Source organism: Panthera onca, chromosome D2, assembly GCF_046562875.1.
Source record: "Panthera onca isolate mPanOnc1 chromosome D2, mPanOnc1 haplotype 2, whole genome shotgun sequence".
In the NCBI taxonomy this organism is placed as follows: Eukaryota; Metazoa; Chordata; class Mammalia; order Carnivora; family Felidae; genus Panthera; species Panthera onca.
The window spans coordinates 6556484-6574030 of record NC_138349.1 but is presented as its reverse complement, the minus strand read 5'-3'; the positions used below and the strand labels follow the sequence as shown (position 1 = coordinate 6574030).

At 41.7% G+C, this 17547-nt stretch overlaps 1 protein-coding gene across 2 annotated transcripts in view; it reads left to right on the top strand.

Moving 5' to 3' along the window:
• The window catches only part of FANK1 (fibronectin type III and ankyrin repeat domains 1), a 103684-nt gene that overhangs the window by 19417 nt on the left and 66720 nt on the right, over positions 1-17547 (top strand). The gene's annotated exons all lie outside the window — the stretch shown is intronic.

The following is a 17547-nucleotide window of genomic DNA, read 5'->3' as shown; positions in this document are numbered from 1 at the left end:
CTCCATCAACCCTCAGTTTATCTCCATGGTTCAGAATCTCTTGTGGTCTGTTTCCATGCCCCTGCACCCCCGCCCTTTTACACTATATACAAAATCCTAGAGGAGAACACAGGCAGCAACCTCTTTGACCTTGGCCACAGAAACTTCTTACTAGACATGTCTCTAGAGGTAAGGGAAACAAAAGCAAAAATGAACTACTAGGACCTCATCCAGGTAAAAAGCTTCTGAACAGAAAAGGGAACCATCAACTAAACTAAAAGGTGGCCTACAGAATGGGAGAAGATATTGCAAATGGCGTATTGGATAAAGGGTTAGTATCCAAAATCTATGAAGAACTTAACACACTCAATACCCCCAAAACAAATAATCCAGTTAAGAAATGGGCAGAAGACATGAATAGATGCTTTTCCAAAGAAGACCTCTGGGAGACACATGAAAAGATGTTCAACGTCAGTGATCATCCGGGAAATACAAAACCACAATGAGATACTATCTCAGACTGGTCATAATGGCTAAAATTAACACGAGAAGCAACAGGTGTTGGTGAGGATGCAGAGAAAGGGGAACCCTCTCTTGCACTGTTGGTGGGGATGCAAACTGGTGTAGCCGCTCTGGAAAACGGTATGGAGTTTGCCCAGAAAGTTAAAAATAGAGCTACCCTATGATTCAGCAATTGCACTAGTAGGTATTTCTCCAAAGGATACAAAAATACAGATTTGAAGGGATACATGCACCCAGTGGTTATAGCAGTATCATGTACAATAGCCAAAGTATGGAAAGAGCCCAAATGTCTATCGACTGATGAATGGATAAAGATGTTGTGTACACACACACACAGACACACACACGCTGGAATATTACTCAGCAATCAAAATTTTTTTGCCATTTGCGATTATGTCAATGGAGCTAAAGCGTATTAGGCTAAGTGAAAGAAGTTAGAGAAAGACCAATCCCACATAATTTCACTCATACGGAATTTAACCAACAGAAAAGATGAACATATGTGAGGGGAGGAAGTGTCTGACTCTTGAATTCAGCCGAGGTCTTGATCTCAGGGTTGTGAGTTCAAGCCCTGTTTTGGGCTCCCTGCTGGGAGTGAAGCCTACCTTAAAAAAGAAAACAAAAAGGGGGCACCTGAGTGGTTTAGTCAGTTAAGCATCCGGCTCCTGATTGGTTAGATTGAGACCACATTGGGCTCTGTATGGACAGTGTGGAGCCTGCTCGGGGTTCTCTCTCTCTACCCCTCTCCCCTGTTTGTGTGTTTTCTCTCAAACGAACAAACATTAAAAAAAATTTTTTTAATGTTTTTTTTTTTTTTTTTTTTTTTTTTTTGAGAGGGCAAGTAGGAGTGAGTCAGACACAGAATCTGAAGCAGGTTCCAGGCCCTGATCTCTCAGCTGTCAGCACAGAGCCTGACATGGGGCTCGAATTCACGAACTGCAAGATCGTGACCCCAGCTGAAGTCAGACACTCAACCGACTGAGCCACCCAGGTGCCCCTGAATAGACACTTAAAAAAAAGAAAGAAAAGGTACATTGTTTAATTTCCATGTACTTGGCAATGTTCCAGAAATATTTGTTGGTTTCTGGTTTAATTCTGTTATCAGAAAATGTACTTGGCTTGATTTCCGTTTCAATTGTTTAACATTGTTGGGGTTGGTTTTATGACCTAGAATATAGTCTGTTGGTTGCATCCTGCCCTATTGGTAATTCTTCCACGTTTTGACTTTGTCTCAGTTTGCTTGCTACTTAATTTGCTTGCTATTTCCTTTTTAGGTCCTTGAGCCATTGCCACTTGTATTTTGTCTAGAGTTTCTCATTGTAATCAGGGAGAAGGATGGGCTGTCACATGAATCCCACATCTTGGCCAGCACCATAAACTCTCAACACACTTTATTTTTTTTTTTTAATTTTTTTAATGTTTTATTTATTTTTGAGACAGAGCATGAGCAGGGGAGGGGCAGAGAGAGAGGGAGACACAGAATCTGCAGCAGGCTCCAGGCTCTGAGCGGTCGGCACAGAGCCCGAGGCAACACTCGAACCCACGAACTGTGAGATCATGACCTGAGCCGAAATCGGACACTCAACCGACTGAGTCACCCAGGCGCCTCAACACATTTTAAAAATACCTTTTCATCCACATTGAATAACAGCAGGCCTATAAGTATCTTTTCTTACACTTCCCTTGTTGGGTTTTGGTATCAAGGTTATTTTTATTTTAACCTGATAAAATGAACTGGGGAGTGTTTCTTTTTCTGTTCTCTGAGAGAGTTCGTTTTTTTTTTTTGTTTGTTTGTTTTTGTTTTGTTTTTTTATACTTGTATGTTTCATGGACCATTTTGGTGAAGCCATAGGAACATGGAAATGTTAAGGGAAGGTTTTGACTACTGATATAGTGTGTTTGCTATGTAGAAAATTTGTCAGTTTTTCTACCTTTTTTCTGGAGAAATTGTGTTTCATCTATACAATCTTTTGGCATAAGATTATAATTGCATATTATCTTTTGGAAGTCTTCTGATCTAGAGTATGATCCTCTTTGTGTGCTGTTAATTTTTTTTTTCCTTGCTAACTCTTGCTAAAGGTTTGTGAATTTTATTCTTCTTAAAGAACCGATAGTTAGCTTGGTTGATTCTATTATGGGTTTCTTTTGTATTTTGTTCATTTCTGTTGTGTCTTTCCTGTTTCTTTGGGAGTTTATCTTCTACTCATTTACTGACTGATGCTTAGTTCATTGATTCTACTTTTCAGTGTTTTTCTAAAGTACATGTTTAAGACCATAAATTTACTTTTAAGAATGGATTCGGCTGTATCCCACAATTTTTAAATTTTTAAAAATGTTTTTATTTATTTTTGAGACAGAAACAGAGCATGAGCAGGGGAGGGGCAGAGAGAGAGGGAGACACAGAATCCAAAGCAGGCTCCAGGCTGTGAGCTGTCAGCACAGAGCCCGACGTGGGGCTCGAACTCATGGACTGTGAGATCATGACCTGAGCTGAAGCGGGATGCTTAACCAACTGAGCCACCCAGGAATCTCATACAGTTTTTGATATGTAGAACTGATCATGAATTTTCCTTGTAATTTGATCTTTGAACTATGGGTTACTTATAAGTGTGTGCCTCAATTTCTAAAATGCGGACCTTCTCATTCTTTGTTTCTCATTGTTAGCTTATTGTTAGAGATTATGATCTGTATTCTGCTTGTTTAAAATTTCTTTGCCACTGAAACGTGGTTAATTTTTTGAAATTGTTTCACACTTACACGAAAGGAAGTCTCTTTTTGCTGTTGTTAAGATACTGTGTTCTATACGTGTCCATTGAGTCTTTTTTCATAATTTTGTTAAAATCTTCAGTATCCTATTTTTTACTTTTTCTATTGCCTATGAGATGTTAAGTATCCCACTATGATTATGGATTTGTCTATCTCCTCCTATTCTGTCAACTTTGGCTTTCAGTTTTGGGACTATATTTGGGGCATAGGATTTCAAATAATATTTTTTTTTTTATAATTTGAATTCCTATTTATTTTTTAGTGTTTATTTTTGAGAGAGAGAGAGAGAGAGAGAGAGAGAGAGAGAGGTAGACAGGGAGTGAGTGGAGGAGGGGTAGAGAGCAAGGGAGACACAGAATCCGAAGCAGGCTCCAGGCTCTGAGCTGTCAGCAGCACACAGCCCGACGCGGGGCTCGAACTCACGGACTGTGAGATTATGACCTGAGCCGAAGTCGGAAGCTTAACTGACTGAGCCACCCAGGTGCCCCTTGAATTTCTATTTAAATGTTTTCCTTATTTATGTATCTTGTCAACTGTGCAAATGATTAAAATAGCTACAGTGGCTTCAGCTGCACTCTACTGTGCGTATGTGTATGTTACATGTATATTACAATATTCTTCAACCCTCCTTTATCTTTATATTTTAATGTTTACTTATATTTGAGAGAGCGAGACCCCAAACGCAAGTGGCAGGGGGGCAGAGAGAGAGGAAGACAGGATCCTAAGCAGGCTCCAGGCTCCGAGCTGTCAGCACAGAGCCCATCATGGGGCTCGAACTCACAAGCTGTGAGATCATGACCTGTGCTGAAGTCAGACACTTAACGAACTGAGCCACTCAGGCGCCCCATGTATCTCTACATTTTAGATCAGACTCTTGTAAACAGTATGGGATTGGATTTAACAATTTTTAACTGAATCATTTAGTCAGTTTGCATTTATTACCTATCCTGTTTTTGGATCCTGTCTATGTGGTTGTGTGTTTGATGTGTATGGTACATGTTTGATCATCTTGTTTTATGTTTTCTACTTGTTTCCCCTCTCCCCTGATTTCCTACCCTCTTTGGACTGGGGGGATGTTTTTTCTTCTCTAGTCATTTGGAAGTCCTCTGTTTTTTAATTTTTCAGTGGCTATCCTACTAATCTTAAACATGCATATTTAAGTCCTGAAAGTCTCAAGTTTACCTCCTGGGAGATACAAGAACTTTAGAATACTTTAATTCCTCTGGAGTTCTGCTATTATAGCCTATCTAAATTTATTTCTTCGCTTTCCTCTCATTTTGAGACAATGTAGATTCACATTCAATTGTAAAGAAATAATACAAAGAGATTCCTGCACTCTTTACTCAGTTTCTCCCAATGGTAACATCTTTCAAAACTAAAATACAGTATCAGAGCCAGGAAACAGACAGACATGAATGCGATCCACTGATTTTGTTCAGGTTTTACCAGGTTTATATGCACAGGTGTGTGGGTGTACTTTGTTCTCTGCTCTATCACATATAGGGCTATTGTCCAGATCGAGAACAGTTTCATCAGAAAGATCCTTTGTGCTGTCCTTGTTTAGCCACAGACCCTTGCTTCTCTAACTCCTGACAACCACTAACCTATTCTTCACTTCTAATTTTGTGTTTTCAAGAACTTGATATAAATGAAACCATGTAGTATCTAATCTTTTGAAATTGACTGTTTTCATTCAGCCTAATTTTCTTGAGATTCCTTCAAGTTGTTTTGATCTATTTTAATTTTACCATTGTTGTTTTTATATTTCGTGGGAAATTACTTTTATTGTTTTACACCCTTCATATTTACTTTTAGCCACACATTCACTGTTCTTTTACCCTGTTGCTCAATTCTTGTATCACTCGGGATCTCTTTCTTCCTGCGTGAAATACATCCCTTAGTATTTGGTTTCTTAATGGTCTCCTGGGGCAAACTGCATAACTTTCTGTGCCTTGTAAGGGGCTTTTATTTCATTCGTGTAATTTTTTTTTAAAGGAACTTTTAAATTGAAATATAAGCTACGTATAGGCAAGTGCATACAGTTATAAGAAACCTACAATTAAGATGATGAAAGTACAACTGGGTGAATTTTTACATAGTTAATATAAAAGAAATGGAGTATTACCAGCACCCCCACAAGCCTCTTTTATATTCCCTTCCAGTTGCTACCTTCCTCTCTCCCCCACCCCAAATTCCCATCCCATCCCTATAGAATAGTTCTGACCATTTTTGCTTTTTATAAATGGAACTTTACTCTCTTTGTCTTCTGTCAGCATTAGCTTTGTGAGGCCCATTCATGGTGGTGTTCATAGCAATGGCTCGTTCATGTTGTATAAATTCATGTTCATTGTTGTATAAATTCCATTTTAGTAATATTCCATAATTACTCTGCTGGTGGTAGAGATTTGGTTGTTTCCACTTTGGGTCTGTTATAATCAATACTGCTGTGAACTTTCTTGTACGTCTCTTTTGGTGCACATGTGTATACTTCTGTTGGCTACATGCCTGGGAGTGGAAGTGTTGTTTTGGAGAGTACATTTAGGAGATCTTGCTAAATTTTTCCCACACTGGTTATGTCAGTTTATACTTCCACACGTGGTGTATGAATGCATCAGTTGTTTCCCATACTTCCCAATAATTCCTATTGTGTCAGCTTTAGGTTGAAATATTCTTTTTTTTTTTTTTTTTTTTTTTTCATTTTTGGGACAGAGAGAGACAGAGCATGAACGGGGGAGGGGCAGAGAGAGAGGGAGACACAGAATCGGAAACAGGCTCCAGGCTCCGAGCCATCAGCCCAGAGCCTGACGCGGGGCTCGAACTCACGGACCGCGAGATCGTGACCTGGCTGAAGTCGGACGCTTAACCCACTGTGCCACCCAGGCACCCCTATTGTGTCAGCTTTAAATATGGTTTTAATTTAGTCATTCTGTTGGGTATGTAGTAGTGTCTCATTGACTTAGAATTTCCATGATGCCTGTATAGGTTGAGCATCTTTTCGTATATTTTAATATTGGCCACTTGGATATTCTCTTTGGGGAAGAGTCTGCTCATGTGTCTTGTCTCAGTTTCTCTTGAGTTGCTGGTATTTTTAAGTTTTTTTTGTTTTTTTTTTTTTTAATTATTTTATTTATTTATTTATTTTTTGAGCCAGAGAGAGAGCAAGCAGGGGAGGGGCAGAGAGACAGGGAGAGAGAGTCCCAACCAGGCTCTGTGCTGTCGGTGTAGAGGCCGACGTGGGACTCGAACCTACAAACTGTGAAATCGTGACCTGAGCCAAAACCAAGAGTGAGATGCTTAACCAACTGAGCCACCCAGGCACTCCTCTTTTTATTGTTGATGTGTGGGAATTCTTAAATCTATTCTAAATCAAAGTCTGTTGGTTAGGTTTTCTTAGTGCTTTTTCATTCTCCTAACAGGTTCTTTTTCATAGAAATAGTTTTAATGTAGTCTAATTAGTCGATTTCCTTTATAGTTAATGTTTTTGGTGTTCTTTATAAATTTCTTTTGCCTCCCTGTTTTTAAATTATTTTTGTTTCCCTTCCCTTATGTTCATCTGTTTTGTCTCTTAAATTCCTCATATGAGTGAAGCCATATGATTTTTGTCTTTCTCTGACTAATTTCACTTAGCATAATACCTACCCTCCAGTTCCATCCACGTAGTTGCAAATGGCAAGGTTTCATTATTTTTGATTGCCTTGTACCCATAAATACAGAGAACAAACTAAGGGTTGCTGGAGGGTTTGTCGGAGGGGGGATGGGCTAAATGGGTAAGTGGCACTAAGAAATCTACTCATGAAATCATTGTTGCACTATATGCTAACTAATTTGGGTGTAAATTTTAAAAAATAAAATTAAAAAAATTTTCTTTTGCCTAATCTAAAATTATGAATATATTCTGTTATGCTTTAGAAGCCTTTTCACATTTACATCTATAACCTGGATTTTCATGTAGGGTACACATTTTTTTTTTTTTTTTTTTTTTTCATCTGGCCATTCAGTTGACTTAGCACTGTTGTATTAAAATGACATCCTTTCTTGACCATTCTTCAATGTCCTCTTTTTTATAAATCAGGCACCATAGACCGAGATGGGTGCTTTTATGGCCTGTGAGACCTTTAACTGATTTGTCTGTAATTTGTTGTTGTTGTTTGTTTTTGTCCTGGGAACAAGAAGCGTAAAACACAGGCCCTGCTCTTAAACTGCTTACAGTCTAATGTAGGAATCTCTTAAATTGCTAATTTCAACATGTGTTGTGGAAGCAAACCATGTTAAAACTGTACTCATGTTTATGTTTTTAGAATTAATCTGTTAAGATTCACTTGAGTAAAGAAATTCTATAGGAAGACTGTTCTCATAACTGAAAAGTATTTTGCATTTCATTACTTGGATTGTCTTTCTAGCGTACCATACATGAATATATCCCTAAACATACATTGTTTAGTTTTACCTGTTTGGTTTTACTATGAAATGGCATTAGTCCACATGTATTCTGTACTGTTTTTGTTACGGTTCAATTTAAGCTTTTAAGACTAATTACATTTTAGTGATAGAATTTCCAGCAGTAGGAAAAATTTTGTGCCAGATGGTTTCCATTAAATCGGTAGTTCCTAAGATCTCGTATACGGCATCATTTTAGATGGTATTAAGACCAACATTTAAAAATGATCACTTTATATTTTAATAGTGTCTGTTGGTTAAAAGCATAGTGTTGGTTTTCCAATTACTTCTAGCCCCAAATTTCAAGTCAGTGTAAGAACATTTAGGTCAATTTTCCAGGTGGTAGATACTTTGTTCTTCTTTGTAGCGTGGCAGAAATGTGAAGTGGTGTGGGATACGCTTGGATAACCGTGCCGCATACAGTGCCTTTCCTGGCCCAGGGAATGAGGGAGGAGCATTCATCGTTGCCTCCTTTTGGTCAGGGCCACTCTGCAGTCAAGGCGAAGTTGCTTCCTGAAAGAAAGTTACCATTGGCTGGGACAGCAGCAGCACCCTGGGCAACACCATGGGAGAGGTGAAGTCTGTCTCAGGTTCACTGCTCTTCTGCTGCGAATGCCTACTTGCCAACTCAGCATCTTGGGGATGCACGTAATTCAATGTCAACAAATCTATGATTTCTCGGATTATAAGGTGAAGTCCCACCCGTGTCTGGTGGTACCACCCATCTTCTCTGACAAATGGAAAGATAAAGGGTGGTATCAGGCGTGCTTGTTGGGGCTCTGTATTGAGAGCCTGGTGATCATACTATGCGTCATATCCTGAGAAGGGCTTCAGTTCCAGAAAGAGTATGTAGCCAGGAGGGTGGGTTTCCAAGGGCAGAAGAGCAGCAAAAGGCAAGGCGTAGAGCCAGAGTTGGGGGTGGAGGTGAGTGAGCCTGGGGAATAGTCCTCATCCAGAGCGAAAGCGCCAGGCCACAGTACATTTTATGGTGGTAAGTGGGGCAGATTTTATCAAGTCACACAGTCCTCTGTCTCTGGGGAAGAAGCAGGAATCCACAAGACCTGACCGTGCCTGTGGGAGAAGAAGAAGCGCCGATAGTCCGGGAGAGTTCCACAGGAGTTCAAGTGTGGGAGGGTATGAGGATGAACTATCCATGACAGCCAAGGACCAGGCTAGAGGAGAGTTGATCTGGAGAAAAAGAAAAGTTCATTTTTTAACCTGTTAAGTTTGAGGAGACTGTGCAGGAGGCTGGGATGAACAACAACAGAAAAGCTAAGTGACCGTGCCAGGGGCATGGGGCCTTACCAGGCTGGGGACAACAGCCCAGAGCTGTCGGGGAGAGCGAGGAGAATGGCTGATTCCGCACATAGCTAAGGAGAAGGGCAGAGGCCACATTTAGTGACGTTGCTGGTACAATATGGCCTTGTACATAGCATTTCGTAAATATCTGTTGAAATATTTTTGAAATACCGGTGCAGACACTGGATGGCAGAAAGGTGTAGTGACATTTGAACTTCAGGAGGTGGCGCTTCTGGTACACTTCACCTTGGAATATGGTTTTATACGCGGAGGTAAAGGAAAAACTTGCAGCAGTCAGTCGACTTGAACTAGAGCCCAGCTCTTTACTTCTCAGCCTCCTACCTTGTATGGCTGCTGCTTAGTATATAATTTTTAATAAGCATGGCTTGAGTTCCCGCTCCCACCGTAAATTAGAAATCGGCAATGGCTGTTTAAAGGCTTATCCGTGCAACTGGAGGCAACAGCTGGCAAGCTGGCTTGGAGGGAGGAGACTGGAAACAAACTAAGTTGGTGCTAGAGTACCGTATGTTGCGAAAGAAACAGGCATCTTTCAGACTGTGTGTGTGTGTGTGTGTGTGTGTGTGTGTGTGTGTGTGGCGGGGGGGGGGGGGGTGGCAGGTGATACGGTTATATGTCCAGTTGCAGGATGAACAGCGGGCCAGGTCATAGCTGGTGCCGCATCTTTCCCACAGTGTTGAGTAAAGGCTGAGAGAAACCTAGCCCTGAGGGAATCTAGCCACAGGCAGGAAGTATGGCGGTGGTGGGCAGACAGCTGAAGGCCTCAGGGATGCCCGGCTGTTCGTGGGGATGGAGTTGTGGGCAGAATTCTAGTCTCGGATGAATCGAGGCTGATCCTAGAACTCAGTGGATGGAACAAAACTGACTAGAGGAGAAGAGTGGGGGAAGGGCCACAGGAGGACAGCTAGTACTGAGTTAGCACTTGTGTACTGAGCTCTATCCAGAGCACCCAGTAGCTGGAAGGTGGGAGAACCAGGATTCCATCCCAGTCTGTCTCCGGAACTCAGGCTCTTCACTCCCAGGCCACAACAGTGGCTGGAACTGCCCGCTGTTGCAGCTTGGGTACAGCTGATGCTGGCCCTGGAGGCACACTGCCATGGGTCTTAGCTGTGGATCCCAGCACCATGCAGCTTCCCCCTCCGGGGCAGCTCAGTCCTGGAGTCCAGCTGGGCCGAGACCATTTGCCCAGATCCCAGGTCTCCTCTGCGTGGGCGTGTGTGGGCAGAGCTTCTCTCTTCTGGTTTCACCAAAGACCACTTCTCTTCTAATGGAGATAACCTGTCATGGGGCATCCCCCTTCCCCCACCGCCCCCCAACACCCAATTCGTATCTTTGCTAAAAGTCCTCCTATTTTACTCTGTGATTATCTTTTCTGTAACCTTCCTTTATTGCATATGTCCTCGTTTTTAAGGGGGAGATTATCCAATTCTTCCCTCCCTGCTCCATACAACTCTAAGCTTCATGAAGGCAGAGGCTGCAAATCCCAATTATACAAAGAACCGACACAATTCCATTGAAAGAAAAAAAAAAAAAAGCCTGACTAAAAAATGGGCATTGCAACTGACTAGGACTTTTCTTAAAGAAAATATACCAGTGGCCGACGGTTATAGGCCTACCTCGGAGATATTGTGGGTTTGGTTCCAGACCACCACAATGAAGCAAATATTGTAATAAAACAAGTCAAAATAATTTGGGGGGTTTCCAGCGCATATAAAAGTTATTTTTACCCTATATTGGAGTCTATTAATTGCAATAGCATTGGGTCTAAAAAAAAAAAAAAAACAACAATGTACATAATTCAATTTAAAAAATGCGATTGCTAAAAAACCCTAACCATCATCTGAGCTTTCAGTGAGTCTCAGTCTTTTTTTTTTTTTTTTTTTTTTTTTTTTTTCTGGTGCAGGTCTTGCCTCAGTGTTTCTGGCTGCTGACTGATCAGGGTGGTGGTTTCCTAGGGTGGCCGTCACAGTTTCTTAAAACAGGACGATGAAGTTGGCCGCATTGGTTGACTCCTCTTCCTTTTACAAACAATCTGTTGCATGCGGTGCTATTGGACAGCATCTTACCCACAGGAGAACTTCTTTCAAAATTAGAGTCTGTCCTCTCCAACCCTGTTGCTGCTTTATCAATTAAGTTTATGTTCTATTCTAAATCTTCTGTTGTCCTTTCAACAGTCTTCACAGCATCTTCACCAGGATCAGACTCTACCTCAAAAAACCACTTTCTTTGCTCCTCCATGAGAAGCAACTCTTCACCTGTTAAAGTTGTGTCACGAGATGGGAGCCGTGTAGTCCTGTCTCCAGGCCCCACTTCTAGTTCTGGTTCTCTTGTTATTTCCACCATATCCTCAGTCACTTCCTCCGCTCAAGTCTTGAACCCCTCAAAGTCCTCCAGAGGGTTTGAATCAACTCCTTCTAAACTCCTCTTGTTGACACTTTGACCTCTTCCCATGAAGCACCAATGTGTTTAATGTCCTCTAGATTGGCCATGCCTTTCCAGAAGGTTTTCAACTACCGTTGCCCAAATTCATCTGAAGAATCAATGTCTATGGCAGCTATAGCCTCATGAAATGTATTTCTCAAATAACGAGACTCGAAAGTCAAAATTACTCCTTGACTGATGGGCTGCAGCATGGATGTTGTGTTCACAGGCATAAGAACATTAATATTGTCCATTTCCAGCAGAGCTCTTGGGTGACCTGGTGCATTGTCGAGGAGCAGTAATGTTAGGAAAGGAATCTATTGGTCTGTTTTTTTGAGCAGCAGGTCTCAATAGTGGGCTTAAAATATTCAGTATACCGTGTTGTGAACATGTGCTATCATCCAGACCTTGTTCCATTTATAGAGCACAGGGAGGAGATGTAGCACAATTCTGAAGGGCCCTAAGATTTTTGGAATAGTCAATGGGCATTGGCTTCAACTTAAAGTCACCAGCTGCATCAGCCCTTAACAAGAGAGTCAGCCTTTCCTTTGTTTTATTTTTTTTAATTTTAATTTTGTTAATGTTGATTAGAGAGAGAGAGAGAGACAGTGTGAGTTGGGGAGGGGCAGAGAGAGAGGGAGACACAAAATCTGAAGGAAGCAGGCTCCAGGCTCCGAGCCATCAGCACAGAGCCTGATGCAGGACTCGAACCCACAAACTGTGAGATCATGACCTGAACCAAAGTTGGACACCTAACTGACTGAGCTACCCAGGCACCTAGCGAGTCAGCCTTTCCTTTGAAGGCTTTCCTTTGACTTCTCTCCAGCTCTAACACAAACAGTCCAAGATGGCATTTTCCTCCAGTAGAATGCTGTTTTGTCCGCACTGAAATTTGTTCAGTGTGGCCACCTTTGTTATCGTAGCTAGACCGTCAGATGAGTTGCTACATCGGCACTCACTCTCCACCTTGTACTTTGATGTTATGGAGACTGCTTCTTTCTTAAACCTCATGAACCGACTTCTGCTAGCTTCAAACTTTTCTTCGGCTTCCTCAGCTCCTTGTTCTGGAGTAGGCTTTGGCTTAGGGCGATGTTGTGGCTGGTTTGATCTTCTGTTACCACTAAAACTTTCTTCATGCGGGCAATGAGGCTGTTTTGCCTTCTTGTTATTCATGTGTTCATCAGAGTAGCACTTTTAATTTCCTTGAAGAACTTTACCTTTGCATTCACAACTTGGGTGTTAGGCTGAAAGCGAGGACTCTTGTGCCAATCTTGGCTTTCAACCTGCCTTCCTCATTAGACTTAATAATTCTAGCTGGTTGTTTTTTTTTTTTTTTTTTCCAAGTTTGAGTAATCTTTACACCCAATGTGGGGCTCGAACTCACAACCCCAGGACCACACATTACATGCTCTACTCACTGAGCCAACCAGATGCTCTGGTCATTTTAGTTTTTGATTAAAAGTGAGAGATGTGGGGCACCTGGGTGGCTCAGTCGGTTGGGTGTCTGGCTCTTGATTTCAGCTCAGGTCATGATCTTGCAGTTCGTGGGTTTGAGCCCCACGTCGGACTCCACACCGACAGTGCTGAGCCTGCTTGGGATTCTCTCCCTCCCTCTCTCTCTCTCTCTCCCCCTCCCCTGCGCATGCATATATGTTCTGTTTCTCAAACTGGTTTTTTAAAAGTGAGAGATCTGTGGCCCTTCCCTTCACTTGAACACTTATAGAGGCTTTTTTTGTAGAGTCGGGCATTAATTAGCCCAGTTTCAGTATTGCTGTGTCTCTGGGACTAGGGAGGCCCAAGGTGGGGGGGTGGTAGAGAGAGAGACAGACCGGAACAGCCAGTCATTGGAGCAGTCAGAACACATACAACATTAAGTTAACCTCAGTTAAGTTTGCAGTCTTAGATGGGCGTGGTTTGTCATGCCCCAAAATAAGTGTAATAGTCATACCAAAGATCACTGATCACAGATCGCCATAACCGATGTAATAATCATGAAAAAGCCTTTATGGTAAGAATCCCCAAGAAGTGAGACACGGAGACGTGAAGTAAGCAAATGCTGTTGGAAGAATGGCGCTGATAGACTTGCCTGCCACAGCCTTGCCACAAACCTTCCATTTGGAAAGACCACCGCCTCCCCCACATCCCCCACCCAAACCCTCAGTATCTGCAAAGCACAATACGATGAGTTGCGCTTGTACGTGGAAAGGTGCTCAAAGTCACTACTCCTCAGGGACATGCAAATCGAAACCGCAGTGAGACAGCACCTCAGACCTGATAGATTGGCTGTTACCAAAAAAGACCAGAGCGAGCAAGCATGGGCGAGCATGTGGAGGAAAGGGAACCCTGTGCCCGGTTGGTGAGGACATAAACTGGTGCAGCGATGATGGGAAACAGGATGGAGGTTCCTCAGATTAAAGGGGCCCCTGGGTGGTTCAGTTGGTTAAGCATCTGACTTCAGGTCAGGTCAGGATCGCACAGCTAGTGAGTTCGAGCCCCACGTCGGGCTCTGCGCTGACTGCTTAGCCTGGAGCCTGCTTTGGATTCTGTGCCTTCCTCTCTACCCTTCCCCTTCTTGAGCGCTTGTGCTCGCGCGCGCTCGCTCTCTCTCTCTCTCTCTCAAATGTTGAAAAAAAATTAAAGGAAAAAAAAAAAACAAAACAGGGCACCTGGCTGGCTCAGTTAGTAGAGTGTGTGGCCCTCGGGGTTGTATGTTCAATCCCCACGTTTGGTGTAGAGATTACTTAAAAATAAAATTAAAAAAAAAAATCCAGCAATTTCACTGTTGGGTACATATCAGAAGGACACAATATCACGATCTGGAAGAAATGTCTGCACCCCCATGTTCATTAGACCATTATGATAGCCAGACACGAAACGACCTAAGCTTCCATTAACAGATGAGTGGATAAAGAAAATGTGCTATATATTTAAACCTACAGTGGAATATTCAGCCATGATAAAGAAGGAAATCCTATCCTTTGTGACCCCATGACTAGACCTTGAGAGCATTTGGTGAAGTGGCATAAGTCCGAGAAAGACAAAGACTACACGATCCCACTTGTAGGTAGAATCTGAAACTGAACTCCCGGAAACAGAACAGGTTGGTGGTTGTCAGAGGCATAGAGCTGGGGAAATGGATGAAGGTAGTCAAGGGTAAAAACTACCAGTTAGAAACCCTGGGGGTGTAATGTAGAGCATAATGACTATAGTTCACTCTACCACATTGTGTATTTGGAAGGTGTTAACCTTCTCATCACGAGAAAAATTGTAATGATGGGAGATGGTGAATATGAACAATCTATCCGTTGTACTCCTGAAACTAACACAAGGTGAGGTCAATCATATGCCAGAGAACTAGGAAAAAAAATACTATTTGATGAATGAATACATAAATGTCTTCAATTAACTTTGATGAGTTCTTAGTTGCCATGTAGGTTATTCGATCACAGTCCTGTCTTCTAAACTGCATTCAGCATGGGAAGAGACTACAGGCTTGCTAGGAACTTAAGTCCCATTCCGGGGCAGACCTAGGTTTTGTGAGTTCTGGAGCTATTTGGGGGGCCCACTTTGAGAAAAAGAACGGAAGTTATAGTCTATGTGCTGCCGAAGTCAGCACCAGAATGGAAATTATGAACATGAAATTGGTTATGAAGGTGTATACTTAGAATGACAGCACAACTAATTAAAGATATAAAAAGCTGCCCAAATAAAAAATGCCATAGAAATCCAGAAGGAATAACATTTTTATTAACTGTTATTTCTGTTGTTTTTCTCACATATTCTGGCTGCATGATAATGTATCACCTTTTTTGTATGGCCGTGATCTTGGAGTTTTGCAACTAGAACAGAAAGATAAGTTAGTCTTTCCATTAATGTGGTTATCCAACTTCTTGTTCTAAAATCATTAGACTTTTTGCTTAATGCTCTTGCTATAACTGTGTGTTTGGTTTTTTTACCCTAATGAGGGTCACCAGGAGGAGAAAGTTTTGTATATTTTCTTTATCTTCTCTCATATACCTAGTAGCTAGCACGATTGATTGGCGGTAGGTTTTCAAACCACAGGAAGCCACCATGGTCCTTCTTCCTGGAGTAGCAGGTGTACTTGTTAGTATATACATTGAAACATTTTTATTGTTTAATATAAATTTTTTTTTTTGAGAGGAAGAGCAAGGATGATTGGGGGAAGGGGCAAAAGGAAAAGGAGAGAGAGAAATCTTAGGCAGGCTCCATGCCGGGCATGGAGCCTGATGCGGGGCTCAATCCCATGACCCTGGGATCGTGACCTGAGCCCAAACCAAGAATTAGCCGCTAAACAGACTGAGTCACCTAGGTGCTCTGAAACATTTTTATGCTAAAATAAAAACAGGAATATCATAGAATGGAATGAAAAATACATTAGTTTTTAAAGCTCAAAGACTAGATTTCATAAGGCTATAATTTTGAGTTCATATCTCAACACTTTAGAAACCCGATGACAATCTTAGATTCTCTTATAGTGCTTCCATTTGTGTTTAGATTTAATTGAATGTAGTGATTTTTTTTTTTTTTTTTTTACTTCATTACCTAACTGGAATTTAAGACCCACTTTTTGTTGAAGTACACCATAGACACAGACATTCAGGTTATGGCTTACTGAATTTTCACAAAGTAGACATACCTGTACATCCAGCACTGAGGTCAAGAAACAGAACTTGAGGGGTGCCTGGGTGGCTCCATCGGTTAAGAGGCCGACTTCAGCTCAGGTCATGATCTCATGGTTGGTGGATTCGAGCTCTGCGTGGGGCTCTGTGCTGACAGCTCAAGAGCCTGGAACCTGCTTTGGATTCTGGGTCTCCCTCTCTCTCTCTGTTCCTCCCCCCCCTCTATCTTTCTCTTTAAAACAAAACCAAAACCAAACAAAAGAACTTGACCACCATCCCAGAAGATCTCCTTACAGTCCCTTGCACATACAACCTCCACTCCACTGCCTCGATTTCTAACAGTATGGTTTAGTTTTGCTTGATTTTGAACTTTAAGTAGAGCCGTTCAGTCTGTATCAGTTTGCCTCTGGCTTATTTCCCCCAACATTATATTTATGACTCCTTTGTATTGCTGTGCATAGTAGCAAATCCTTCTTTCTTACTGCTGTTTCTTTGTCTGAATATACTACAACTTATTTGTCTGTCTCACTGTTGGGCATTTGGATAATTTTTGTAGCTGGGCTGCACGAATAAGTGCTATGATCCTGCTAGTTCATGGCTTCTTGTGAACATGTGTCTGTGTTTGAGTCTAAAACTAAGCGGAATCGTTGGGTCGTAGGGTATGCATGTGATCACCTTTGGTTAGACACCGCAGTCTACACACTCGCCAACAGTGTGTGAGAGTTCTAACTCCTCCGCCTCTTCACTAGCACGTGGTAGTGCTTTCTCCCTCTCTAATTGTAGATTTTCTGGTACCCATGTAGTGGTGCTTCATCGTGGTTTCAATTTGCACTGCATCTTTTATAAAGTATCGATGGTTCGCAAAAGATTCTTCTTTACAACTTGTTTTGGTAATGTGAAATTTTCAGCATTGTTATGAGATTTGGGAAGACCTCTAAGTTTTATTTTATGCATGAACTTTAATATTTCAGGAAACTTTCAATACATAGATTCTAGATGAATAAACTGTGATACACCCACACAATGGAGTGCTATGCAACCATTTTTTAATGTTTATTTATTTTTGAGAGAGAGAGCGCGCAAGCCAGGAGGGGAGAGAGAGAGGGAGACAGAGAATCTCAATCAGGCTCTGTACTGTCAGTGCAGAGCCTGGTGCAGGGCTTGAACCCACGAACCGTGCTTAACCAACTGAGCCACCCAGGTACCCCCCCCCCTTTTTTTTAAAGAATGAGCTCTGTGAAATGATAAGGGATAATATATTTTTTTTGGCAAATGTTAGGATTGTCTGCTAAAATAACATTATATTATACCTTATAGAAACTGAAGACAAATTATCATCAGAGTCTCACAATGTGGTTACTAGAAGATCAACCTACAAACATCAATGGCTGTATTTCTATATACTAATAATAAATTGTGAGGAAGCATAATTTTAAAATGCCATTATTATATACACTTCAAAGAA